Source organism: Mustela nigripes, chromosome 10 (genome assembly GCF_022355385.1).
Source record: "Mustela nigripes isolate SB6536 chromosome 10, MUSNIG.SB6536, whole genome shotgun sequence".
Lineage (NCBI taxonomy): Eukaryota > Metazoa > Chordata > Mammalia > Carnivora > Mustelidae > Mustela > Mustela nigripes.
The window spans coordinates 34,944,994-34,972,611 of NC_081566.1; the positions used below are offsets into that span (position 1 = coordinate 34,944,994).

The 27,618-nt window shown below is 46.4% G+C and overlaps 1 long non-coding RNA gene across 1 annotated transcript in view; it reads right to left on the reverse strand.

Annotated features, from left to right (window-relative positions):
* Positions 1-1,529: 1,529 nt before the first annotated feature.
* The window catches only part of LOC132026141 (uncharacterized), a 32,828-nt gene continuing 6,739 nt past the window's right edge, over positions 1,530-27,618 (reverse strand). The window contains exons 2-3 of the long non-coding RNA XR_009406794.1: positions 3,212-3,432; positions 1,530-2,254 (exon numbers count right to left, since the gene is read on the reverse strand). This is a non-coding gene — a long non-coding RNA (uncharacterized LOC132026141). The remainder of the gene's footprint in view (positions 2,255-3,211; positions 3,433-27,618) is intronic.

The following is a 27,618-nucleotide window of genomic DNA, read 5'->3' on the forward strand; positions in this document are numbered from 1 at the left end:
AATCGGAGATACATGTGACTTTTTTTTCTTGCAGAGTATTTATTTATAGGGTTTAAGTAACCTTTTAGAGTTAAAAATCTTGGGGCGCCTGGGTGGCTCAGTGGGTTATGCTGCTGCCTTCGGCTCAGGTCATGATCTCAGGGTCCTGGGATCGAGTCCCGCATGGGACTCTCTGCTTCGCAGGGAGCCTGCTTCCTCCTCTCTCTCTCTGCCTGCCTCTCCAACTACTTGTGATTTCTCTCTGTCAAATAAATAAATAAAATCTTTTAAAAAAAATAGAGTTAAAAATCCTGCATGAATAGGTCTGGGAGGAAGTCTTTTATGAATCTGTCCAATGTGACATTATTTAGCTGAGCCACATCCACTCTTCTTTCTTCTGGAGCCAACAGCCCGGCCATCCTCTGGGAAACCATCTCTCCCTTGCTTGGAGTCCATGTGGACACTGGATCAAGCAGACAGCTGCTCATTCCAGGAGTGAGAGTGTCCTGCCAATGAAACCAATGCCACCATCCTTGTCAGCTGCCTCAACTGATTCAATGATGAACACCTAATCCAAGCCCAGCCCATCAGAGTCTGAGGATTAAACCAAGGTTAATGCCACACAAGTATTAGAAAGGAAGAACTCTTTCCTCCCGTTGGGTTTGGAAAGCTGGAAGTGACTAGAGTGACTGGGCGCCACTGCTCGGGAACAACCTCCCCAAGAATGAAGCCCACCCAGAAGAAAGCCAGAGCTGGAGAGATGGATTCCTGGTGAAACTTTGAACTTCATTGGGTGAGCGAACACAGTCCCTCTTTTGCTTAAGCCAATTTGACACAACCCAAAGATTCCTGATGAATACAATCAGCATATTTAATTTTAAGAATAGAATTTTACTGGGCACCTGGGTGGCTCAGTCAGTTAAGCATCTGCCTTTGGCTCAGGTCTTGATCCCAGGGTCCTGGGATCCTGCCCCACATCGGGTTCCCAGCTCAGCAGAGAGCCTGCCTCTCACTCTGCCTAACACTTCCCCCTGCTTGTGCTAGCTTTCTCTTTCTGTCAAATAAATAAATAAAATCTTGGGAAAAAATAGATTTTTTACTTAAAGCCAATAAATGTTCTATCTATGGCTTCTTCTACAAAAGATTTTGTTAATAGTTTTAGGAACTCTTGTTATTTGTGGCTTGGCTCTTTGATATCTGTCTTTCACAATTATTCTATTTTTTCATTTTCATTTCTTCGTCTTTTGCTTTTGTGTTCTAGGAAATTTATCTTCATCTTATCTGTTACTAATTGAGTACCTGCCATGTCCATTCGCATGTCATGGCTTCCATTTTAGAGATTAATTTAACAACTATGTTTTCCAGCTTAATAACATTTTCTTCCACTCGGGTTGTTTCTTTTTTATAATGGTTTGTTCTAGTCACACAGGTATAATCATTTTAAGCATCTAAGTATATGGTGTTCTTTGACAAAGAAACAAAAAAATTGAATGGAACTACCATTCCTTTTCTTAATCAATGATTTCCTTTATTTTATTATTTAACGCCCCTTAGCCTACTTTGTTTCTATTGCAGCCACCACCTGAGATAGAAGATAGTTGATAGATAGGAGAGAAAGAGATTCTCCCAGTACCTAGGACAATGCCTCACACAAGTTGGCACTGAAGAGCTATTTGCTGGACACACAAAAGCATCAGTTTGCTCATAGTATCCTTGAGAAAGTAAACTAGCACAAAAAGATAAACAACAATCCAGGGCAGCTAATGGAGAGTTATCAGAAATACCTACATGTTTAAAAGCCAAATAAATGATACAGATACAGATGTTCTCTGGAATGAGTGGGCAGAGGCATCACTTAATGCTTTGAATGATAAGAACAGTGTCCACGGAGAAGCCGAAGATTGAGTGGAACTTTGAAGAAGAGGTATGATCTGGAAAGGAAGGGGCTGGTAGAATTTTCTTCCAAAAAGCATTCCTCTGGGATTCGGACCAATGCACCCACTCAGTACTTCAAAGTCACTACTTTTCCTACAGTGTGATGAAATCTCAAGACCCAAACAAATAGAGAGTTTTAGGCTGAAAAATTCCAGTCCACCTTCTTCTCTTTAACCCCAAAATGGAGGTACAGAAAGCAGTCTTGGATACCGGTTGAAGGAGGTTTGTTTGGCAGGTTTCTTCTCTCCTGTGTCTTTGATTCTTGGGTCATTATGGCAGGCATCTCTGGTCAGGAACACTTTTAGGCACCAAATCTTCTCCTTATTGGTCTGGACTGTGCCTGGAAAGATGCCGACATCAATAAAAGGTTATTGAGAGTAAAGATTTGGCCTCTGACTCAGATGATACATACTTGCAATAATAAATGTGCCTATCATCATTAACTACAATTTGAATGCGCCCCTAGAATTGTGCAGTGTACAACTGAACAGCTGCCCCGGGCACTCCTGTTATGACTAAAATCTGCCCTAATTCCTTCTATCTCTAATCACTTTCAGCTTCTCACTACCTATATGATTCAAAGCACCCAACCTGGTAGAGACTCTAAGGAGAAGTAGAAAACAGATGAAAATCCAGAAAAGAACAAATAGAAATGGTTAACACTGAACCCAAGGAATGCCTGTGTTAGGAAAGACTTTGGAGCTCATTGGCCTAATTCTCCCAGTGCAGGGTCTTTCTATTGCCATGACTACGACAGATGTCGTCTAACTCACCTCCATGACTTTCAGGGTCTGGCAGCCCACATCCTGCATTGTTCTTTGCAAACTCAAGGGGCATATGTAAAGGGTAACCAACTCTGTTTAAATATAGTGAAAATAGGGGCGCGTGGGTGGCTCAGTGGGTTAAAGCCTCTGTCTTTGGCTCAGGTCATGATCCCAGGGTTCTGGGATCAAGCCCCACATGGGGCTCTCTTCCCAGCAGGAAGCCTGCTTCCATTCTTCTCTCTCTGCCTGCCTCTCTTGTGATCTCTGTCTGTCAAATAAATAAATAATATCTTTAAAATATATATATAGTGAAAATAAATATATGTAATACATTTAAATTTATAAAGCCCTTCTGGACTTCACACAGCTAGGTAAGTTGCTGTGTTGCTCTACAAGAGAGATGAGAGGTAGACCTTTCTGAGCCTCCTGGCCATGGGAAGGGAAGGGAGTGGCAAGGAAGACCAAGATGAAGCAAGGAGAGAAAAGATGAGTTGATATGGTAGTGCTCAGGCTGGAGTGATTTTCTCTCTCACCTTAGAGGAGTGGCTTCCAAATGCAACATCAGACAGGCTGTTCCAGAATCCCCAAGGAGCTTGATAAGGGTTCCCATGTCCAACCACGGCCAGCCTGGATTTAGCAGATTGGAGGGTGGGGGTGAGGACTGGGCATCTCAACATTTTTAAAACTTCAGATTATTCTGAAGTGCATCCAGGTTGAAATTCACTTCCTTAGAGAGTCCAGATCACCCCCATTCCTGGTGACAAAAAAACAAAAACAAAAAATGCCATAATCCCTAAAACGTATGCAAGCAGAAAGCTCTTATGTCCTTCCTTGGGTAGTGTGTTCTCATGCTTTTTGTTTTGTTTTGTTTTGTTTTGTGTTTTGTTTGTTTGTTTTTTTTATTTTACTACTGAAGGCCGCTTGAGTAATGCTTTCCTTGCTCTCTCCAACCCAGCCATGCCCCCAAAGCATCACCTGAGGCCCGTGACTGGGCTTCTCCATCTCAGCTTGCCCTCTTTGTTGTGGGCCAACCAAGATGCTGACAGGAACAAAACTGACTTGTTTTTGAGAATAAAGATACAAGCAATGACTGAGATGACGCACGCACGTTCATGGAGGGAGACTCTCACATCCGACCAACCTTCTTCCGTCCACAGAGAGTCACGTTGCTACTCTAACCACATCACTAATTCCGAAAGACGGGGACTCCTACACACGGCCTCCAGGTCAATGCTCCAGGTTGGGGCAGGCATCTGGATGGCCATCTAGTCCCAAGTTCCTGGTACCTCAACTTCTCTTGGCACGAATGACTAAAGCCCATGGGGGAAACTGCAAAAAGGCAGTATTTTTGGCTTGTAGAATCTCTGGGGTGCTTGTTGAAAAAAAGTAGACTCTCTGGCCTCAGAAAAAAACCTCCTGAATATCTGGGGTGGAGCCAGGAAATCCGCCTTCTGAACAAGTAAACACAGGTAATTCTGGTCAGGACTGATTTTGAACTTCAACCCATTCAAGATGCATGAAGGAAAAAGGAAAAGAAAAGTATATGGAAAAAAGGAACATCTTCTTCCCTGCCCTCCTAGGGCTATTGCTCCATCTTGTCTTGAGATCTTGGCTGCACATTCTCCTCATCTTCCTAACCATTCTCTTCTTTAAGAAAAGTTATTATCTGCCAGAAGATTCTTTTTTTTTTTTTTAAACCTAGCAGTTAACTAAGGCATGGGGTCCAGTTCTACCCATTTGGGCAGAGAGGACAGAACAATGGGCAGAAATGTACAGGGAGAGAAGGACAGTGTTGGAAGAAAGGCCTGGCTTGGGATTTGCCTATTTAAAAAGAAAAAAAAAAAAGGAGGAGGAAGAGAAGAAGAGGGAGAAGGAAGAGGAGAGAAACAAAAGAAAATAAAGGGAAAAAAGAAAAGAAAATGAAGAAAGAAGAAATAAAGAGAGAAAGAAAGAGAGAAAGAAAAGTCCATATCCCTGTTATGTCATTTAGAATCAAATTATTAAGTGACGATTCATCCTTTAAGTTCTTTCCCAATGAGCCTGGGTTGTGGAAAATCAAAAGTCAAAAAAGTCATGGCTCTGTCATTTATTGGCTAGGTGACCTTGGGCAAATTATCAAACCTCTCTGAGATTTATTTCCATCTATAAAATGGGGTTAATCACCTGACAAGATTGCCATTCTTTTTTTTTTTTTTTAAGATTTTTATTTATTTATTTGACAGACAGAGATCACATGTAGGCAGAGAGGCAGGCAGAGAGAGAGGGGGAAGCAGGCTCCCCACTGAGCAGAGACCCTGATGCAGGGCTCGATCCCAGGACCCTGAGATCATGACCCATGCTGAAGGCAGAGGCTTTAACCCACTTAGCCACCGAGGTGCTCCAAGATTGCCATTCTTTTTAATGAAGTAACATATTTAAAGCACCCAACACAGATTTTAGTCCATGATAGGCAGTCAAAAAGCCCTAAATATTATCAATAATGTAACTCTGTAATATATATCTTTCTGCACTTCCTTTCCCTTATTTCTTTCGCTTTATTCTAGGTTCCAATTTTAATTATGCTACTATTTTCTAAAGCCCTAATAAAGCCATGGGCTTTAGAGTCTAACTGAGTTGGTCTAATCTTGTCTCCATCACCAGCTCAAGCTCTGTGACCTTTGTGGGAATAGTAACCTCCTCACCATGTTTCTTTTCTTTCTTTCTTTCTTTCTTTTTTTTTTTTTTTAAAAAAGAGAGAACACTTCTTCTTTTTTTTTTTTTTTTTAGATTTTATTTATTCATTTGACAGACAGAGATCACAAGTAGGCAGAGAGGCAGGCAGAAAGAGAGGGGGAAGCAGGCTCCCTGCTGAGCAGAGAGCCCAATGTGGCTCGATCCCAGGACGCTGGGATCATGACCTGAGCCGAAGGCAGAGGCTTAACCCACTGCACCACCCAGGTGCCCCTCACCATGTTTCTATAAAGGCCAGAGCAACAGTGCGTATAAGGATCCCAGGTCTATGCTTGACACTTAGTGTGCTCCTTCCTTCCTTTCTTGTCTTCTTCCCTCCAGGTTCACATATTGGTCCATGCTCTCCTCCTTGGTGTCTTTACCCATACTATTTCTTCCACCTAGAATACCCTTTCCCTATTATCTGCCCATTGGATTTCTTCCCAAAGCCTTCTTCATACTACCCAATTCCAACAGTCCAGATGCCCAGATAAACGACTCTATTTTAACTAATAGAGCAGCCACTGAGAATCTATTATAGGTCAAGGACCGTTGGAAGTTCCTAGAGGGATAGAGATGATTGAGGTCTAGTCCCTCAACTCAGCAAATTCAGTTGACTTAACATAAGAACAAGTAACTGTAAAATTAGGGGGTGAGAGTAGTGACAGAAGTTAAATTTACAGTTCTGGGAGAATACAGAGGAGTGTGCTCTTCAGTCAAATGGATTGGGGATGCCTTTACTAAGATAAAACCTTGAGTTGGACCTGGAGAATGAGCGATGTTTGATAGGTGCAGAAGAGGGAAATGGTTGTCTGAGGCTCTCCAGCATGCCTACACATCTGGGAGAAGACGGAGGGCCAACATGGTGGGAGGCTCTTCTAGAGTAAGGAGAGGGTGGGCACAGAGGGGCGAAATAGGACGGGACCACAGTGTGAACAGTGTTGAGCCTGGCCTGGGAAAGCTCTCACGAAGTTGGCTCCCTTCTACCTTTGCTTGGCATATTGGGACAGCAGAGAACAGACAAGCAGTCCCATGAGGAACTGGAAAGTCTCTGGAAATCATTTATAGGCTGCAGGCAATAAGACTGTAACCCAGAAGACATGTGGATATACAGGCCTACTTCTGCTGGCTTTTTTTTTAATTATTATTTTTAGCTACAAATGGATTTTTCTTTTGATTTCTTAAATTCAGTTGCAAAATTTAGAAAATCCCACTATACTCACGAGGCAGTGAAAGTTGGAAGATTTGGTGCTTTCTGAAGACGATTGCAATTTGGGAGTGAAAATTCGTCTCATCACCCAGCCATGTCTCTTCATGAGCCAGAGGTCAATGACCCAATGACCACAGCCCTGGTGCAATGTTTTACCCTAGAGCATTCTAGAATATGTTCTCAGCCAGGTATTTTGTTGGTCTCCAGGCTCTGCCTGGCCCTATGCCTGAAACAGCAATCATTGCCCTCCAGATGCTGGTTGTTGATACTTAACTCATCAATCATCTCCTGGGCTTAGCACACAAGGCCAGGCAAAGCCCCCAGCCAACTTTGCCATTTTCCCCCCGCATCCCTTATGCTCCAGACACACTGCATCCCTTATCATGCTTCAGACATAGCAGCCCTTTCACAGTGCTAAACATCTGCTTTGCCTGTGCCTATCTGAAAGGCTCTCATCACCATCACTCCCAGCAACTTTGCCCTGCCCCCCAAGTCCCCAAACATACTCACCACATACCTAACTCACATTCTCTCTAACAAACTCATACTCACCCTTCAAGTTCAGTCATGTGTCACTGATCTCAGTGAAACCTTCCTCGGCCAACCATTTGTCCCCTTATTGTAAATCACTCCCTCGGATCCCTTACAACCCTTCTCCAACCTTAAACAGCACTGCCCTGTCGTGCAGTAACGTATCTCATAATTTCTCTGTGATTCCCAGGTAAACTGGGCTCCTTCAGGGCAGTGCTGGAGGCTTACACCTCTGTAGCTTAGCACCCAGAATAAAGTCTAGTTTGTAAACTGTTGATGGTCTTCGCCACTAACCTCAGTGAGTTAAGGAGTCCCTTTGACTTGTGTACTGTAGCTTCTGCATAGCAAAGACAGTGCTTGGTGTGTAGAATGCACTCAATTCAGTTGGTTCAGTTAATTAATTGGTTGAATTTTATATTTAACCAACTCAAGACAGTGAGACAAAACAAAAAACCTGTCCAAGTTAATTTTCTTGGAAATTGATTTATTTGGAGATTATCATGATTTCAAATGTTTATAGACATAAAATTTCAATTTCATTTATTGAGCACATATAAATGAATAAGAAGCTTATGGATATGTGGGATGGTGGATAAGATTTTTATAACAGCAATATTAACACATAGTAAGAAGCAATAAGTACCATGGAAGAGGGGCAGATAAAATGCTATGGGAACTCAGGGGAGAGGGCACTGCTCCCACAGGATTAGTTGGGGATCTTCATGGGGGACAAGCCATTTGACTTGGGCACCATTTATGATATGTTTCCAGTGTGACCCTGGTGTACTGGGTGTGGCTGATCGGAGGTAGGACATCTGGGCTGAGTCCTTAGTTCCTCTCCCAGGAACTGGGATTAGCGACTTTAGAGCACTAATCAATTTTTGCTGGTCCTTTGGATTAAAGACAAATAAGCTTCTGGAGCTGTGTAACTGCAGGCTTTTCCAAACCACTCAGAGATGCAGAAAAATCAGGTCTGGGGAGAAAACAGAATGCAGGAGCGCCAAGGAAAGCAGAAAGGAGCGGCCACGGGGCCTCACTGAGTGTGAAACTGAGATGCGGCTTTCTGATGACTCCCATTCCTAGTTCCAGCCCTTCAGCGACCTGCAGCATCTCAGCCCGTAGATATTCTAGAACACTCCAAGATCCTGGCAGCATATACCCCCTTTCTGCTTCGGCTAGCTGGACTATATCACCACAACCAGCAAAATGTGGTGAAGCCTGGGTAGCTGTGAAGAAGTGGGCCACACCCAGGATGGGAGCTAATGGGGAGACGTGCAAAGGTCTAGTTAATCGGTCTTCCATTTCACATTCCCTCCCTTTGGCATCTCAGTCCAGAGGCCCTTCCATTTCCTCTAAACCCAGTAGTGAAGAACCTACATGGCTCGGGCTAAAGCAGTCCTGGATATTTATGGGTATTTTATAGATCCCTGGAATAAACTGGGTACCCCTGGTTCCAGGGAATGACTCTACATTCAAGGTCCCTGTAGCCGAAGTGACTCACTCGATAGAACAAATCTAGGAAGTGTGTACACATTTGCATACTTATGTACATCCACACATGTGGATAGTGAGCGACACATGGATTCATATGCAAATGATCCCTCCGTATATCTTTGTGGAATCCTATCAGTGCCTACTTGTTTCTATCTATGGAGAAAAATCATAGAGAGTCATCATTACAAAGAAAGTAGACTAAGCTCCGACCTTCTGGTGGCTTTGAGGTCTACTAAAGTGCACACACGGCAACCTCTTTACAAAAACCTTACCCAGCTACTGAGCTGAATCACACCCTCAATCAAGGCTCATACTGTGTGGGAGGGCTTCAGGAGGAGAGGGGCATCTCTGGTGTTTCTCAAAGGGTTGTGGGATTCTGACATTTAGCTGATCAGATAAACTGGATGGGGGAGGGACCCAGTGAGGTTTAATGGAGCCCTGAGTCATATACAATTAGAAGGAGTGCTCTCTAAGAAAAAAGAAAAAATGTCTCTGTGTGTAATTACTAATGTAATACTAGGTCTGGGACTTTGGAAAAGGCTGAGGCAAGTGAGAGACCCCAAAGCTTTAGTTTTATTAGCTTCATGGGAAATTGGCTGAGGAGCGGGGCAATGGGAGCTTGACTTAAACTTCACTTTCCTTTCTTCTGTCCTTGTCATTTCCATGCAAATTGAAGTCCTTAGAGGATTGTAGAGGATTGTATCTCCGTAAGAGTACCACCTTGCTCACAGAGGTGATGCCAGGGCTTTCATGAAGGCCTGTACAAGCCTCCTGCAGGCTAGAGAGGGCACACCTGGGTGAAAGAGCTGGCCAGGTGCTGGACAGCTCAAGAGGGAGAGAAATGAGCAGTTGCCACCCCTCTTGTCCAGCGGCTCCTAAACTCTTTCATATTGATCCCTTTACTGCTATCTTACACCGACCTTCCCTTTTTCTCAACCTCCAGGACACACAGTCCCTTCCTTTGGGGAATGGGGAAGACTCACCGTTCATTATGCGATGTCGCTTCAAGCCTGGCTCTAGGGAAGCAACGGAGCTAAGAATGTGAGTTTGCAATGATTCTGCCTGGGCTTGAAGCCCAGTTCTGTCACTTCGTAGCTGAGTGACCTTGGGCAACTTATTTCAGCTTTCTCTCTGACTTCCAGTTTCCTCTCAGTAAAATGGAGATAAAATTAGACCCCACCTCATAGGGTTATTGTGTAAATAATTCAAGAGAATTATCTAACACAGTAAATGCTCATAAGGTTGACTCCCTTGCATTCTAACTGACCAGTACTGCAGTCCAACTGTTGTATTTGGTCTCCCCCCGACCCTTCATAAGAATCATGTCCACGGGGCGCCTGGGTGGCTCAGTGGGTTAAAGCCTCTGCCTTTGGCTTGGGTCAAGATCCCAGGGTCCTGGGATCGAGCCCCACATAGGGTTCACTGCTCAGCAGGGATCCTGCTTTCTCCTCTCTCTCTACCTGACTCTCTGTCTGCTTGTGATCTCTGTCTGTCAAGTAAATAAATAAAATCTTAAAAAAAAAAAAACAAAAAGAATCATGTCCATTCTTGGAGCAGTCTCTTCTCTCACCCGTCCTCTCTCTCTGAAAAACTCAAAGCATTTTTCAGATGTACTACCTTGGAGCAGTAGACAAGGAACTTGGAATGATTCTCCTCATTTTATACTAGACCAAAGTAAGGCCCAGAGCTGGTAAGATCAGGACCAAAGCTTCAGAAAAAGAAAAGGCATATCTACAAGTGAAATCAAAGCTCCATGGTGCCTTAATACAAGACTCCAGACTGGGAAACAGAGTAGGACTGTGCCTAGGGAAGTTTTGACTCTGCCAGGGACCCTGCTGGGCGAAAGGAGTAAGCAGCAAGTGGCCCAGGGGAAGTCACCTGTCCCCACAACTTACAGGAGGTATGCTTTTCTCCCTTCTTCAATTCTACCTTAACACAACCAAACATAGACAGTTCTGGGTTTCATGAGCAGTCCAGAGGTCTGTGGTATTGATCAGTCCTTAGCTCTGCTACCAACTATAGCTGCTCTGTGATTATTTTGTTTCTAAAATCAGAGATTGGGCATAATGACATCTAAGCTCATAATGACATCCAAGGTTATTACATTGGTGCTTATTTTAGACCTCTTCAGAAACTGCTTTATCTTAGTCACTTAGAAAAAGAGCCAGAGCCAATATCCTAGAATGTTGCACTTTCTGCAGACCACTACACCTTCCCTGGGTTTCCATCATGGCCCAGAAAGCCCTGGACCCTGAAGGGCCATGCCCCAGAATGGCCAGCTGCTTTCATCCTTTGGCCATGGAACCACTAGAGCTTGTGAGTGATAGGAATAGATGGGTCTGGAGGTGGCTGTAGGAAGCTTGCCTGGGCCTTGAGCGAGGAAAAAAAAAAATCAAGAAACCATGGTGTTTCAGTTTGGAGAGTGATTTTTCAAGTAATATTTTTTTTTAGACAAATGAGCATAGATACCTGCCCATTCCCATATGGGCAGGGATAATAGGGTAAGGGGCTCAGAATCCAATGACAGGGGCAGAAATTTAGACATTTGTAAGAATAGCTGAACCATCTGAAGTATGGAATGCTGAAATGGGTCACCACAGGTAAATGCACAAACCCTTTGGTGTCTCTGATTTCCATGTGTTCCGCTTAGGAGAATGTATCACATGACCCCCATCCCACCTACTTGTTGCCGTGAATTCCCTCCCTGCCTGAGAATTCTAAAATCCTTCATGGGTTGAGCAAGATAGCACACAGGAGGACTGACTTGGCAAAAGGAACAGGTTTGGCAATGAATGTGTCACAGTGTAACCCCAAACAAGTTACTTAATTTGACCATGCAAAAACCAAGGATGTTCACATCCTGTCCAGCAACAAAGCCTCTGCACTACAGTGGGTAAGTCCTGACCCTTAGAAACTGATCCCAACATAGGAGTCACGGAAGGTTCTTCTTCCTCGAAGTCTTTTCCCAGCCACACCATCGGTGCAAGAAGACTTTGTGACTTAGGTCATCAGGCAGTGCTACCCGCCTCCTGCACTAAGCATCCTTGAGTTTTTAGCCCTGCCGGACAAAGACTGATGACCCAGAAGAAAAAGATGATGGACTTCAAGAACTCCTAGAATGAACTTGACTCCCAGGACCTGCCAGACACATGGGGATGACAATGGACATATTGAAGTAATCCTATAGGAACCCATGGAGAAAAAAAAAAAAAAATAGTAAGTGAAAATAACACGGCCCAAGCCACGCACTGGTAAAGGATGAACAGCATGCTGAATTAATCAAGAGAAGGCTGCATGGAGAAGGTGATTTTTAAAAGGAATAAGAAGAAGGGAGTCCCCAATTCAGACACAATGAACCTAAGAGTGGGTTATGGGGAATAATCGGAGGGTAGACTCTGATCCCAGGGTAGGCAGGTACAGAGCTGTTCCTGTGCAGAGGCTATATGAGCATACGACAAGTTGCTCCCAAGCCCTGGGTCTATCTCCTCCTCCATAGAGAGAGAAACAAGGGAAACTAGGTAGTCCCTCCAGCTCCTTCCAGCTCTAGCAGTCTAAACTTTAGAATCTTGCAATATAGGGAAGAGTCCAAGAGTGAGCTGATAGAGTGGAAAACAGGTGGGAAGTAGGAAGGGATAGGCCAGGCATCTGATCTGATCTAATTTAATCTGAACTCCATGCAGGGATATCAGTTTGGGCTGAGAAAACTCAAAGCCTACCCCTGACCAAGCATCATCCAGGGCTGGTCCTTGGAAAGCAGCCCCAGAGCAGAAGGCAAGCTGCATAAGTGACAGGATAAACCCCGATGGATGAAAAGAGAGTAAAATGTGTCAAGAAAATGGGGCTGCATCCAGAAAGGTTCTAAAACGTCAGGATGACTCGCCCATCCCCTCTAACAACAGACCACTCCTCGTGGACTGTTGCTGCCTGAGCAGTCCCAGCCCTGGCTTCCAGGTGTTCTCAGATTCTTCAGATAGCCCATGTGTCTGGATCTAGACTGGCTTCCATGCCTGAGCTGTTTGCAGAGAGAAAAGAGACTTCTTCCCCACATCCCTGCCCCCTGCAAGAGAGAGGCCTTGTCTAGAGCAGGAGCTCCAGGCGATAGGTGTGGGGTTTGGGAGGCCTTGAGTGATTCATAGAGCACAAGGCTTTAGGACCCCTCATCCTGCCCTGAAAGATATACTCGCTGGCCTTGGCCTTGAGATCCCCAACATTCTGCATCCCACAGCACCTTTGCCAGTTCGAATGGGTGCCAAGGGAAGAAACAGGTATAGAGAACAAAGAGTGTGGCAGGATTACAAAGCAAGGGGCTTGGTACAGGTCATGGTCCAGGGAAATCCCCAAACAGAAGTGCCCCAGCTGGTTTCCCCATCACTTTGGGTAACTTTCCATTGCCACACACCCACCCGCACCCCTTCTAAAAAAACCTGTTGCTCACTTAGTGACCTGTTGGGTATGGGAAACAAGCGAAGCAATGAGCCCAGTTCCTGAACTTGAGAAACTACAGTCTACATGGGAGGAGGAAACTTATACCCATGTCCCAAATAGGGAGGATCCAAGAGGGTATACAGTGATTAAAGGGCAAACCCAAATACAGCAGCTTAGAAAACGGTGTCATCAGTGAGAACTGAAGTAGCAGGAGGAGGCTTCCCGGGGCGCGTTGTGGGAGGACATAGAGGGCGCCACCACATGGCAATCAGTGAATGTATGGGAGACAGGAAGGCTGGAGGAGAGGTTTGGGGAGCGGGAACAGGACATTGGCACATTTGAGGGGACAGACCATAGAACTAAACTGGAATGAAATAAACCACCATCTGTTGAGTCCCTACTGTATGCCACCTGCTGTGCCAGGCACTTTCCATCTGTTACCTCATTTTGTCTTCCCAACAAAAGTGGTAGTGTCTTCATTTCCATTTTGCAGATATGGAAACTGAGGCATTTCTATGAATTTAGACTTGACCTGGTGATCCATGAGAAGTCTGTGCCAGTGGCCAAATTTGGGAGTAGCTTGATGGTAATGATGACAGAGTTAAGACTGGCTTGACCGTGGTCCCCAGGGCATTGGAAAACATGTCTGCCTATCTATCACCTAAAGTTCAAGAAGAGACATGACCCTGAAGCCCTCTAGATGGCTTTGGGACACTGAGTGATGATCTCAAACCTGGGGCTTCACCCTCATGACTCAGGTGCACTAAAATTAGCATCTGCCCCAAGGGCCTTTACCTATACCTGGTGTCAGCTATATCCTACTCTCCTTCCCCTGGTGCTCAGCTTCTCCGCCTTGTCAACAAGTATGTTCCTCCCTGGCCCGGCCGCTGGATGAGGTAATTAATCATCACTAACTGTTAATGAGGCCAACGAGGTGTTACCATCACAGTCACCAAACTGCGGCTATGACTAACTGACTAGTGTCAAAGATTCAGAAAGCATCGATAATTATTAACATTATTTTTTCCAGTCTTCATGGTTTTCTCATTTTTGAGGTTCCAGGTGTGAGCTGGAGGGTGAAAGGAAGACCCAACCTTTCCCAGAACTGAAAAGACGCACCATTTTGTTCAGCCTCCCACTGGGCTGAGGTGGGTGAGGGGAATGCCTGCTGGGGTCCTATCTGACTCTCCCAGGAGCACCTTGTCGAAGGTCAGCGTCACTGAGCAATCTGGGGGCTGGGGTGAGTCAGGCCACATGGGGGAATTGGAAGCGTTGTACTCAACCGTGGCCGCCCAGGCGTACAGTCGGGGAATCCCTCAAAGGAACCGTGGACCCGTGCTGACCAAATCCGGCCTGAAGGAAAACCCTGTCTTGCTACATGACTCCTGATTCATGGCTTTCCCCTCCTGGAACTTGGCTCACGTGCTGCCTCTGAAGCAGCCACCACCAGCTGCCTCACGTTGTTTTAAAAATAGCCACCCCCGACTCCCCCACCCCCCAAATTCCTCAGGCAGCAAACTCCACCTGACATGGAGACTCTGAACAATTTGCTGAATTATCAGCAAATATGAAAGTCATGCGCAGGAGGCAACCCCAGGATCTCCCCAGTTGATTTTCCGAGGCTTGCCTGAGTCTCCTATAAACACTACCCCAAGATGCTTCCAATCTCCTGGCAATTGGTCCTGAACGCCGTTCATTCCACTGTTGATAGAATGCAAACCATTCCCAACAGAGGGACAGGAAAGGGGAGAAGAGAACGGACATTTCCCAGGTACCACCTGGTGAACTTAAATACTCCATCTCAGCTCACCTTCACACAACCCTGTAAACGGATCATTATGACTCTGACTGGAAGAGGCTCTGTGGCTTGTTTGGCCAAGGCCACTCTGCAGAAGTTGACAGAACTGGAATTCGGACTGAAACTCCTTTGATTCCAAAGCCCATGGTTTTCCTGATGCGCTGCTGGCTGCTCTGTAACTCTATTAAGGGACAACAGAGCGTGTGGCCTCCACGGTCACACTGCTCAGGTTCAAATCCTGCTTCTGTTACTTAACAGGCTCTGTGAGGTTGGATTGGGCATATCACCTCTCCAGCACTCAGTAAGATGGGCTGATGGAGGTACCACCATCAATGACACAGACCTATATAGCAGGATTACTGTAAATATTAAAGGAATTAATACTTGGCACACCACTTAGAACAGTGCTTAATACATCCCAACCGTTAGCCCTTGTTCTGTTTCTATTGTTTATAGAATACATGATGTTTATAGAATACATGTCCTGAAAACAGCTCTTAAAAAGGGAAGGAACATGAATGGGCTGAACCCCAAAGGGGCAACCAGGGCAATCATGTCTTGTCATTACTCATTTTCTCCTAGGGTGACCCTGCCTGAGAGCATAAACCACTACTCACTCAATGTAGTGCTTCATGTGATGGGGAGGGGGTTGGGATTGGGGAAGGAGAAGATGGCATGGGGAATTCAGACCTGCCCCCAGCCTCAGGAATACCCAGTTATGTTTATCCAGGAAGCGGGTAGGCGGTTGGCACGCTTATATAGAATTTCCTGGGTGGATTTTTTCTGCTCCTCCCCAGGCTCCTCAACAGCTTAGGACAAAGAGAAGACACCTCAGACTCAGCACTTAGATGTCACAGATACTGCCAGGATGGGGTAATTTCAGAGAAGAGGACATCTGCCTGTCACTGGCACTATTCATCCTTCAGCTTGGGAAGGCCAAGGTGAGGTGATCAACCCAACCAGCCTGGGAAGACCCAGGACCTGCCCCCTCGGGTTCACCCGCCCACCCTCGAATGCACGCATGCCCACGGCAACAGGAGGGAGGCAGCAATGCTCTGGTTTACCTAGACACCCGATCTGCAACACTACAGTGAAAAATAGAGAAGTTTTCTTGAGAAGATGTGAAATTGCAGTTATGACCTACTTTTTAGTACTCCGTCGGCCGGTTACCTTTAAGAAAACAGTTGGCTGTTTTCCAGGGGGTGGGGAAGCACCTGGCTGTTGGTGAAGGACACCACACTGAGGCTTTAGAAGCCCAACAGCTGATGACAGGGTCCTGGAGGGCTGACCCTGGGGGACAAGAAGAGATAGGGCTGGGCACAGTATGCAGAGAGCCAAACTCAAATCCTGGGGACCGTCTGGGCTCAGCCAGGAGCAAGGCCTCTGGGAATTTTCCTGGCCTTGCCCTCATAATGAACAAATTGTGTTCACTGACTAGTTCTATCTAGTCCTATAGCCATCCCAGGAACGACGTCCTTCCCAAAGAGGAAGTGGAAGAGGTTACTCTGGCCCTCTGATTGGAATCTGATTATTAGTGGCAGTGACAGGCATTGTTCATCCTTCATGGGGTGCTCAGCAGATGAGATGGTAAATCTGACTAGCCCTGGGAAAGCCCTACTCTCCACAAACGTATCATACATGAGCCCCACAGGAGAGAACAATGCCACAAGAAGGACTGGGGAAGACACCAAATGTCATCCTACACTTTCTGGAATTCATTCTAAGAAAAACTCCTATAAAATCCAAGATCTTGCTTTGTGTCCTGCCTGCTTTCCCTTCACGCTACAGGAACCTGGTGCAGGGAATTCTGGGGATGGCAAAACCCTTAGTCCCTATCTGCCCCTGCTTCTGCCCCCAGCTGGTTTGGTCGTGGCGGGAAGAGAAGGGAGGGGGAGTGAGGAGATGAGGTGTCAGAGGCCAGGGATGAGCTCGTAAACCCCCAGACACCTGCCAGAGGCCTAAACCTGCGTCAGAGTCTGCAGAATCAAAAGGAAAGAAAGCAAGTGTGCCACAAGCAAATCATAGTAGCCAGAGTGGAAAATGTCGCTCTGACACACGCCGTTGGCTCTGGGGAAAATTCTGCCAATGAACCATATTGAGACTCAGTGTTGTTTATCTTCTATGGTTGCCAACCTTAGGGGGTGGGGGTTTCTCCTCTTTTTCTATCTGGGAAGTGGTGGGTATTTTTCTCTCACTGTGATGCCCTTAGGAAGGCTACAGAGAGGAAAAGGGGTTCGGGATCCGCAGTGATGGGATCTCAGGGGTCTCGGGGTTTTCTTCTGGGATCCTGAAAGGACAGGGAGGAGGAGCACACCCTTGCAGTGTCGTTTTTTTCATTGAGATGTAACTGACATATAACATTACATTCATTTTGGCCAATTTTTAACATTTTAAAAATTATCAAAGCCACATTGTTCATCTCAGTATGGCAATAAGAGAAAAGAAATGAACGGATTAGCAGGAGACCAAAGTTCTAACTCCAACTCCGTCACTCAGGCAAATTCTTTAATGGCTCTGGACTTCAATATCCTCATGGGTAAAAAGAGAGAATGAATATGGAAGTTACCTGAAAAATGTGGGATTAACTTTTAAAAAAAACTCCCAAATCCCTCCCAACTCCAGGACCTGTAAGCACTTGGAGTCCCCCTTAACCCGAACATCTTTTGGTTACCAGACTTTGGGCAAGTCGGCTAACCTCTCTCCGTTCAGTTTCTTCATCTGCAAAACCACACCAAGGTGGGCCCTGCCCACCTCCCCGGGGTGGCTGGGAGAACCAAATGACACAGTGCACGTAAGTAAGTCGCTCAAGACCCACAGAAACTATTCCTGTAATTTCCCTCTATCAGAGCAAATGGGAATGGAAGGAGGTTTTGACTCTCTGGAATTGTGGGTGCTCCCTGAAGCTAGCAGCAGGCTTAGAGGAAAGCAGGACAGGGTTTTTATTGAAGAAAATGTTCTGACTGCCAAGATCATCAGACGTGAGGACCCTTTACTGAAAGGCTTCAGGACACAGCTTGACGCCAGACCGTCTCCTCATGTCTGGAAAGCAAGGACTCAAATCAGATGACTCCAACTTCTCTTTTAGGTCTCCATGGAAGAGCTAGACCGGGAAGACAGCTGCACGGATGACAGCCCTTCGGACTTAAACTGGACCATTTCCGATCTCTAAAGGCTTCCTCGAATCTGGGGGTGGCTTCTTGGAAGATGCTTCTAGAGCGTTAGTGCATAGCAGTGAGCTCCCAAGCAATAGATTGGGAGGACGGGCAGAATTCTGAGTGAACGCAGTGTAGAAGGAATATACAGGAGTCATTCAGTAGTTTCCAAGAAGGAGAGCTGAGTGAACAGGGATGGCTACTTTGAGAAAAGCCTTGTTTTTATAGGAAGTTCCATGTCATAGTTTCTCGAAAGGTCTAAGTTTGGGGGCGTCCAATGGGGTCCATAATAAGAAATCAAAGGGGTGGCTGGGTGGCTCAGTCCGTTGTGGGTCTGACTTCAGCTCAGCTCGTGATCTCAGGGTCCTGGGATCAAGCCCCCCATCGGGCTCCCTGCTCAGAGGGCAGTCTGCCTCTCCCTCTGCCCCTCCCCACTGTTCATGCTCTCTCTCTCTCAAATAAATAAATAAAATCTTTTTTTAAAAAAAAATAAGAAGAAAGAAATTAAAGAGTGGTCAAGGTAAACCACTAAGCCAGACAGCAGTTGGATGTGGGCACCTGCAGAGGTCTGGGGGGCTCAGCCTTGGATCAGACCGTGTCAAGCCCATGGCACACAGCAGACACACATCACCTAGAAGCAGACAGATAGCAGGAGCTATTCCTAGAAGAGCTGCCGAGTGACAGGCCCGTGTACACACAAGCGCACGCTCCCACTCACACCAGATCTGATTGCTTAAGCTTGCCATCTCTGGATTGAGAGGATGAATAATAGGTCTGCAGACCAGTGTGTTTCCCCAGACATGTCACAGGAAGGAAGGTCTGCAGGCTCCCTGTGAACCCTGGGCAGAGGGGGATTTCAGAAGGAAGCTTTCTGAAAAGCTCAGATCCCCATGGCTGTGATGTTGGATGTAGGAGGGGAAGTGAGGACTGACGGACCACACTGCAGAGAGCAGTGGGAAAGATGAGCCTAGGGAAAACCTGCGTACCTTGGGGGTTTGTGGCATGGCAAGGCACGAGAAATTCCTAGAGCTTCCTCCTGCTGCTGGTTCTGGGAAAAGCCACCAAGGCCTTCCTCCTTGAGTCAAGGATAAGACCACGATGGAACTCCTTCATGTCGTGAACTACTTTGTGGCCTTCATGTGTTTCAACCTCTCTGTAAGCCTCTTTGATCCTCTGCGAAGGAGGAAAAACACGGAGGAGTCTTCCCCATTTCACAGCGACAGAAACCCAGGCTCGCTGAAGTCGGAGGGCATCTCCACAGCCACACCGAGGAAAGACAAAACTGCCGCGGTCTCCTTCTCAGGGCCGCAGGTCTTCGCGGTCAGAGAATCTTCAACTCCCGTTAGCCAAAAAGAGCAAAATATTCCCACTGGGATACATTGTGTCTCCTCCATCCCCGGCACACGTGGAACATGGGCCCAGGTTCCCAGAATAAAATACACACATACACACAGAGACAACATGTGCGTGTATACACACACGTGAACAAACACAGGAAAGACGCTTCACAGCTCCAGGCAGTGCACACCAAGGATGGCCATGCACACTTACAGGGTTGTTTTTTTTTTTAAAGCAAGAGTGTTCAGTGGGATGAGATTGGTAAAGAAAGGCTCACAGAGAAGGCGGCACGGCAGGACTCTGCTGGATGGAAGGGGACATTGTTCGAGGGGCGGCGGGCGGGGACGGGGATTGGTCCGGCCACTGTGGGTCCCTAAAGTCATGAGGTAAGGAGGCAAAGGAGTTGTGAGAGAACAGGGTATCAGGGTGTCTTCTGACCACAGGTTGAGAGCCCTCTTGCTTGGGCCGGAGACCTTGGGCAGAAAATCTTTGGGCCAGAAGGCTGCAGACATTTGGGACTATGAATGGGGAGCTCAGATGGCTGGATTCCGTTCTGAGCGTTCCAAACGACTTAAGGAATGCATTCTGTTCTCTGGCAGGCCGGGGTTGAAGGGAATGATGTGTGTAAAGAGTTAACTCGGGGGACGCATGGGTGGCTCAGTTGGTTAAGCAGCTGCCTTTGGCTCAGGTCATGATCCCAGCATCCTGGGATCGAGTCCCACATTGGGCTCCTTGCTCCGCAGGGAGCCTGCTTCTCCCTCTGATTCTGCCTTCCACTCTGTCTGCTTGTGCTCGCTCTCTCTTTGACAAATAAATAAATAAAATCTTTAAAAAAAAAAAAAAGAGTTAACTCGGTTGTTTTTAGAACCGTAATGTCAGTAAACCTTCTGGTGGCCTTTAGCTTGGCTGGAGGGGAAGTACAGGGGACCAAGGGTGGGGTCGATGTGAAGCACCCCTCACACCATTTCTGCAACCCCAGACCTCAGCTGCATTACCCCAGCGCCTCAACCCCAACTTTCCTGCCACGGTGGCCTCTACAGAACAATCTCTGGCTCTGTGTGGTCTCCTACGAGCACCCCAGGCCCTCCTCCTCATCCCCACTTTACTCAGAAGCCCTCTGACTTTACTTGAAATGAAACAGAAGCCCCAGCTGCGGTTATAGTGACCAGAAGCTCCCATGTCCTACTCTCCACCATCATCTACCCCCACCCCCGCCTAGGGGCCCTGCCCCTTTCATCCCTGGCACTCCCCCCACCCCTGACCCTACCCCCACCCCTGCAGGAAGGGCTTGTTGAGGATACTAGCTCTTCCTCCCCTTGCATCACCCTTTGGATGTTCAAAGTCATTTCAGGAGGCCCCAAAGGGAAAGGGAAATTGTGGTGGCATCGACAGTCATAGCTGTGCTGACATTAGTGGCCATGGTGGTTGTTGGAACGGTGGCATCGTGACAGAGCCCGCATCCTGGAGGCAGTGCATGGTCAGGTGAGCGTCATCGAGTAGCTCTATGTGCCAGGCACCATGACAAGCATTTGTCCCATTTTCCTCGCACATCCAGGAGATGGCTGTTCTTTTGACAGATATGATAGGGCTTCCTTGGTGGGAGCAACTGTAGGGTTCTGGATGCCGATGACAGAGCTATAATGACAACAGTCAGCCAGTGACATCCCACTGAGGGTGTCCTGTTACCCCTCTCCTTCCCCATCCCCAGGCCCAAGCCCCAGCAGCACCGTGCCCCCTCCCCCACAGAGGATCCTCACAGCTCCCTGGTCAGGTTCATGTTTGTTCACTGCCCTGCGCGTAGCTTTCAGCTTCTCTACAGATGTTTCAGTCACTTTTGTGGAACCTGGAACAAAATCTTTGGAGACACTCACTGTGTAAGTGTGGCTTTGATGTAGCCTACAACACAACTGGGTTATTCCATATAAATAAGACCCACTTCGGTTCAGGTTTTTGGGAGCTGGAGTCCTACACAATTTACAAAATAGTTTCTTTTTTTACTTGAAGTGTAATTGACATACAAGAGTATATTAGTTTCATGCTCACCACACAGGGCATCAACATTTGTATATGCTGAGAAATGGTCACCACAATAAATCTCATTCCCATGTGTAACCATAAAGGTTAATACAATATTATTGACCGTATGCCCCATGCCGTGTGTTATGTATATATTTGAATTACTTATTTTATAACTGGAAGTTTGTACATTTTCACCCCCTTCACCTGTTTCACCTGCCTCCCCATCCCCCATCATTGGCAACCACCAGTCTGTTCTCTGTATCTACAAGCTTGGGTCTGGGGGGGGGGGGTGTTTTTGTTTGTATTCCACGTATAAGTGAGATGGTAAGGGTCTATCTCTGACTTCTTTCATTTGGCATAATGTCCTCAAGATCCATCTGTGTTGTCACAAATGGTGAGATTTCATCTTTTAAAGCCCAAATGTATATTTTCTTCATCCGTTCATCCATTCATCAATGGACACTGAACACTTGGGTTGTTTCCTTATCTTGGCTATTTAATGCCTCAGTGAATGTCAGGATGCAGATATCTTTTCAAGTCAGTTCCATTTTCTTCAGATAAATACCCAGAAACAGAATTGCTGGATCATATGCTAGTCCTATTTTTAGTTTTTTGAGGAACCTCCATACTGTTCTGCAGAGTAGCTGCGCCAGTTTGCATTCCCACCAACAGTACAGGGCGTTTCTTTTCCTCCACATCCTTGCCAACACTTGTTATATCTTGTCTTTTTGATACTAGCTATTCTGACAGGTGTTGAGGTACGAGCTCATGGTGGTCCTGATTTGCATTTCCTTGACAATGAGTGATGTGGAGTATCTTTTCATGTGCTCCCTTCCCATGAAAGGAGGATTCCATTCTCTTGCACTTGACCAGCTGTAGGCAACATTCAAAATAGACAAAATGGTCTCAGGTCACCTTCTATCACACTGTACTCCCTCTCGCTAGGACCTCTCTCTGGGAGGTGTCTGTCCACTTTCCCCTCTGAGGGGACCCTCATTTGGCATCCCAGTCCTCTATTGAAACCCCTGACTTCTGCCTTGCTTGACCAAGAGCTCCCAGATGACCTGTTCACCTTCCTCCCTGTTCCCAGATCACCACCCCCTCCAGCCCTACAAAGAACTCGGCCTCTGGGTCAGCACACCTAAGAGGTTCTTGCCTTCTTCTTATTATTATTCTTTTTTTTAAATAGCTTCTTCCCTGCTTCTCTAAATCTGATCCACCCCCTTGCTTTTTCTCCTTTTCCCTGTGGGATACCGCCAAGGGGCTGAAGGACTCCACTCATTGCTTCAAAGCCTGTGGCAGATGGCACCCCCAGGGCTGAAGCAGCACTCTGACAGGCTTCACTGTGCTCGGCCAGGGGCATCCAGCACTGCATGGTCACATCCATCAAGAAGGTCTGTTACCTGAGACTCATGGCAAGAGCCAATGAACACTTCCCCCCACTCCCAGCCATGGCCCGCCTCACAGCAGATACCAGAATGACACAGACATTTTACTGCAAGGTGCAAATAATTTCTTGAGAACATGAAAGCCCTCTTGAAAGAGATGTGAAGAGATCTCTAGGGCTTTCCAGTAATATTCTTTCCTCCCAGAGACAGTCAATGTGAAAATCCACTTCCTGAAGGTGATCACCTCCCTCCCACGCCCCCGCCGCCCCCTACCGCCCCAGGCCTCGCTCTTGAGGAAAAGGCAGCATCACGTCCTCCCCGCCAAGCGGAGGCCCCTCTGCTTTCCACTGCTCTCAGCAGCCCTGACTCACAATGAAACTGCAACCTCAAGAACGCTGGGGGCCAGGATTGCGAGAAGGAAATACAGGTGAACACACGCAAAAGCTGCCCGAGAAGATTTTGTTTCTCTTACAGAGCGTTGCTTCCATGCCTGGGTAGAAGCTATGAACCGGAAGAAGGGGCCTGGCATCCAGCGGACCTAGTGGATGTGGCAGCGAGGCATCAGAAGTCCATGTTGCCAACAAGTTCCTGTCAGGAAGGACACGGAGGGGCGGGAGGAGTACCCTCAATTCTCGGATGTTAGGTTTGGAAAACACCTTAGAGAAACAACTCTGTCAGGGTCCCACTTATCGATGCAAGGGATGAAAAAGGACGGGTCTAGGATGTCACGGTGGAGGACCAGGGTGGAGGCGGTTCTCCTGGACACTGGAGCCAGAGCTCTCTTCACTGGGCTTGACATTTCTGTACTGTCCTCAGAACACGAAGGTGGAGAATCTGTCCTGTTCGGAGGCATCCGGTCCACAAAGAGAGGTACCACGCTCTAGCCGCCGAGCATCCCCATAGAAAAACACCAACCACCACAACCCGGAAGACCCGCGGCGAGTTAGACGCTGGAAACTCTCGAAGCGCTTGCGCACATACACCATTCCCTTCAGTCCTACCAGCCCCTACAGTGCCGGCCTCCTGAGCCCCTATAGACACTGCCGCACAGGGAAGCGCAGCCACCTGCCTGAGGGCACACCGATATGGGACAGAGATGGGAGGCAAATTTTGTCTGACTCTAAGACCCACACTAAACCAACCACACTGTACTGCAGAAAACCAGCCCGCAGGCAGGGCGCGTCATGTGGTTTGCAGTAACCGACCGCTTGGACCCACGGGTGGGGGGCGTGGCAAGGGGGGGTGTTCTGCTTCCAAAGATCCAGACTTTGCTGTCAGAAGAGATACATGACAGCATATACCTTGTAGGAGAGGCGTGGGTGCGCAATCCCCAGCCATCCCCGGAATCTTGAAACGTATCAATTACTTGATCCCAATTTATATCCAATTCCCTGCTTGAGACTCCTGACATTACTCCTCCAAACAGTCTGAGATCACCCCATAGCCAAGGCACGAACAAATTCTCCTTAATTTTTTGAAAGAACAATATTTTTTCAAAGTACTGATAAATTGCAAAAGCATTGATACATTGAAAGTATCAGAACCTTGTGGGACTTCCTTAAATACATTTTCTGTTTAGTGATATGTTATTTAGGACTATTTTTGAAGGTTGAGGCATCTTAGGGCCTTGTGAGTTCTTAGTCTAGCTCCATTAAAAAAAAAAAAAAAATCTGCTTCTGCTCATTCTACAAAGAGTCTCCCACAGTCAGGACAGCTAGGGATCAAGTTTTAATTTGAACCCACCATGTCTGACCCAGTTCCTAAAAGGGTGCCCACCTTGCCAAAGTGATTGCTAAACTAGGCAGATCAGTGAGAGCGCACTGACTGTGTGTGCCACTAAGTTAGCAGGGAGTGAAGAGAGAGTGGAGAACAAATTGTATTGTTTTGATTGGATAAATCCTGGCCATCAGACTGGAAAACATCTGTCGTTATTTTCAGGTTGTTCTGAAAACTGAGAAAGCACAAGCTAACCAAAGAGAAAGCAGAGAGAGCAAGAAAGAGAGAAAAGAATTAAAAGTGGAAATGGAAAGTGGAACCCCACATAAGGCTGCAGTGAATTCCCTCTACTAGCCTTGTGCCCCCTGACCGCACCCAGCCCCTATGACCTGGTCCGACGCCCAGGGCCCCCTTGGAGAAGGGGATTTACGGTAATCGGTAGAGCACTGCAAATCAGCGCCAAAACTCCCATGGGTTCTGACTTGAAACCACAAACACTGCGTGTGAAGCCTTTCAGCTTCCATGACATACGGTGATGCTCACAGAAGCAGAGCTGCTGTGCTGAAGGACCATGCTGGCTATTTGGAAACTCTGAATAAGGAAGAAAGCCGTGAAGCTGTGGGCTTCTCCCTTCTCCATCCAGGCCCCTTTCCTGCTGGTATCTTCCCCATGCCTTCCTCTGAGACCAATCTTTGACCACCCTTTTCCCATTCATCCTCACTCAGAGATATTTGTTAAACACTCAAGCCAGTGGTTCTGAAAGGGTGCTCCAAGGACTCCTGAGTGGTCCTCCTCTTTCCAACTATACATCTATGGGAGGCTGGATTTTCTTCATACACTTCAAACTAAACAACAGATTGTAATAGATTCAATGTAGAAACAGATATAAGAATATGAGCTCTTCTATTAAACTGGATATTTGAAAAGATTTGGCATAAATGTCAAACAAGGACACTCTGCTCACCAAATGTGTTCTGATTTGGAAAAGGGAGTTATTTCTCACAAAAAGATGTTAACATGTGATTTTTGTTGTTACTTTAAAAGTCATACAGAGATCTTTTTAATATCTCAGTTTTCATTACTAATACAATAAAGATTAATGGATGGAATTCACCTAAGTAAAAGCTGTTTAGGATCTTGAACCATTTTGAAGAATGTAAAGGGGTTCTGAATGCAAACAGCTTGAGAACAGCTGACTTAGGGGACCTAGAGCACTCTCTTACTCCCTTCCGGAAAGAGTTTATGACCTAAGACTTCATGTAAATGACCCAGTCACAGCAGAAGTGGCATGAAACTGAGATGAAGGAAGCATTTGGCTCTCCACACATGTAATACAGATGTGCATCTAAAGAATACACGGAAATATGTGGAGTGTGGTTGAGGATTTAGAGTCGGGGAATGTTTTGGAGATAAAAATCAGAATAGGAAAGATGAAGGGAAATACTCAGTTCTCTGCTCTCTTGAATCAGGATTCTGCAGAAAGATGGTGCTTGAGGGTTCCTTGGTGTGAGGACATGCCAAACTATGCCTTTTAATACTACTGCAGTCATGTCTCTGAGATAAAATACAGTAAAAACCCCCTTCTGTCTGCAGATATTCTAAAGCTTTAAGTATTTCCCTAGGACAAAAATATCTAACCAACCCTTACCCCCATTGCCACTTCCCAAACACAGAGCCACATACCTCACAAGTACACTATAGATTCACAATTGTTTTATAAATGGAAACTTCCACAACTTTCAACTCCTCACCATTGCAATTCCACACACTGCTCACATCTTAGCGCCCTCTAGTTGTTGGTGCCGGTCATAAGAATTCAGAGTGCTTTAATACTCCTCTGAGTCAAGGAATTAGGTGTTGATTTGAGAAGAATAACGCAAAGAAAATAGACTTCAGATTACATCTTTGCCATTAGCTATTTCTTGTGCCTGGGAAAATCAGTTTCTCCTCTGGGCCTCAGTTTGTCCAACTATAAAATAAGAGGTAAGGATTACATAACAGTTAAGTTCTCTCTTCTCCTGATACCCTATGACAGAGGATATTTTAAATACTCCAAGAACCATGAGGGACTTGGTTCGCACTTCCTTGAAGAGTGTTGACTGACACTGAGATTGATTAAAAAAAAAAAAAGTTAAATGGGAACAGGCATATAGTTTGTGAGGGGTGCTCTTTCCCCAGGTGAATTCATTCTCTACTTTCCATGGGATGGAAGACAAATGCAGCCAGTTATAGCCACAAAAAGTTTAGGAAGCACATACTCAGTCACTCGGTCAACAAATATTTAGCCAGGACCTTGGATGTGCCCAGAATCGTGCTAAGTATTAGGCAAACAATGATGATCAAAACCAGAGAGGGCCCTGCCCTGTGGAGGACAGTCTAATGGCAAGCCTGGAGCTCAATCAAATGGCCACAAAGCCACATGTATAATTATAATCGGGCACAAGTACTATAAAAGAAAGGAGCAAGGTGTCGTGAGAAGATATACCCGGAAGATCCAACTGGGAATAAGGAAAAGCTCATTTGAGAAAGTAACATCTGAGCTGAGAACTGAAGGATGATGAGAAGGGGAAGAACAATCCAGAAAGTGGAAACTACATGTGCAAAGGCCCTGTAGTAAGAGAGAAAGCATGGATTATTTGAAAACAAAAAAATGAAAAGAGGAAAGCCAATGAGGCTGGGGGCAGAGGGAAGTGGGGAGTGTAGAAAGTGGAGACAGAAGAGGGGTCAGATGAGCAAGGAGTTGTGGACAGTATGAAGGATAGGGGTCTTTATTTACCAAGAAAGAAAGTGGGAAACCATAGGCAGGTTCAAACAGGAGAACCGTGATCAGATTGTTGTTTGCAAATAATCACGCAGCCTGCAAAGTGCAGAACAGTTTGGAAAATAGATATTAGAATATCAATTAGGCCTTAATTTTAGAGCCCAGGAGAGATGAGATGGTAGTTTGAATCAGACAGTTGTTGCTGATGGTGATGGAATTGGAGAAAAGTAAGTAGATTAGGAAGATGTTTGCAAAGAAAAATCAGGAGCACCCTGGGGATGCCTGGGTGGCTCAGCCAGTTAAGGGTCTGCCTTCAGCTCAAATCACGATCCCGGAGCCTCGGGATGGAGCCCGGGATCAAGCCCATGCTGGACTCCCTGCTCAGTGAGCAGTCTGCCT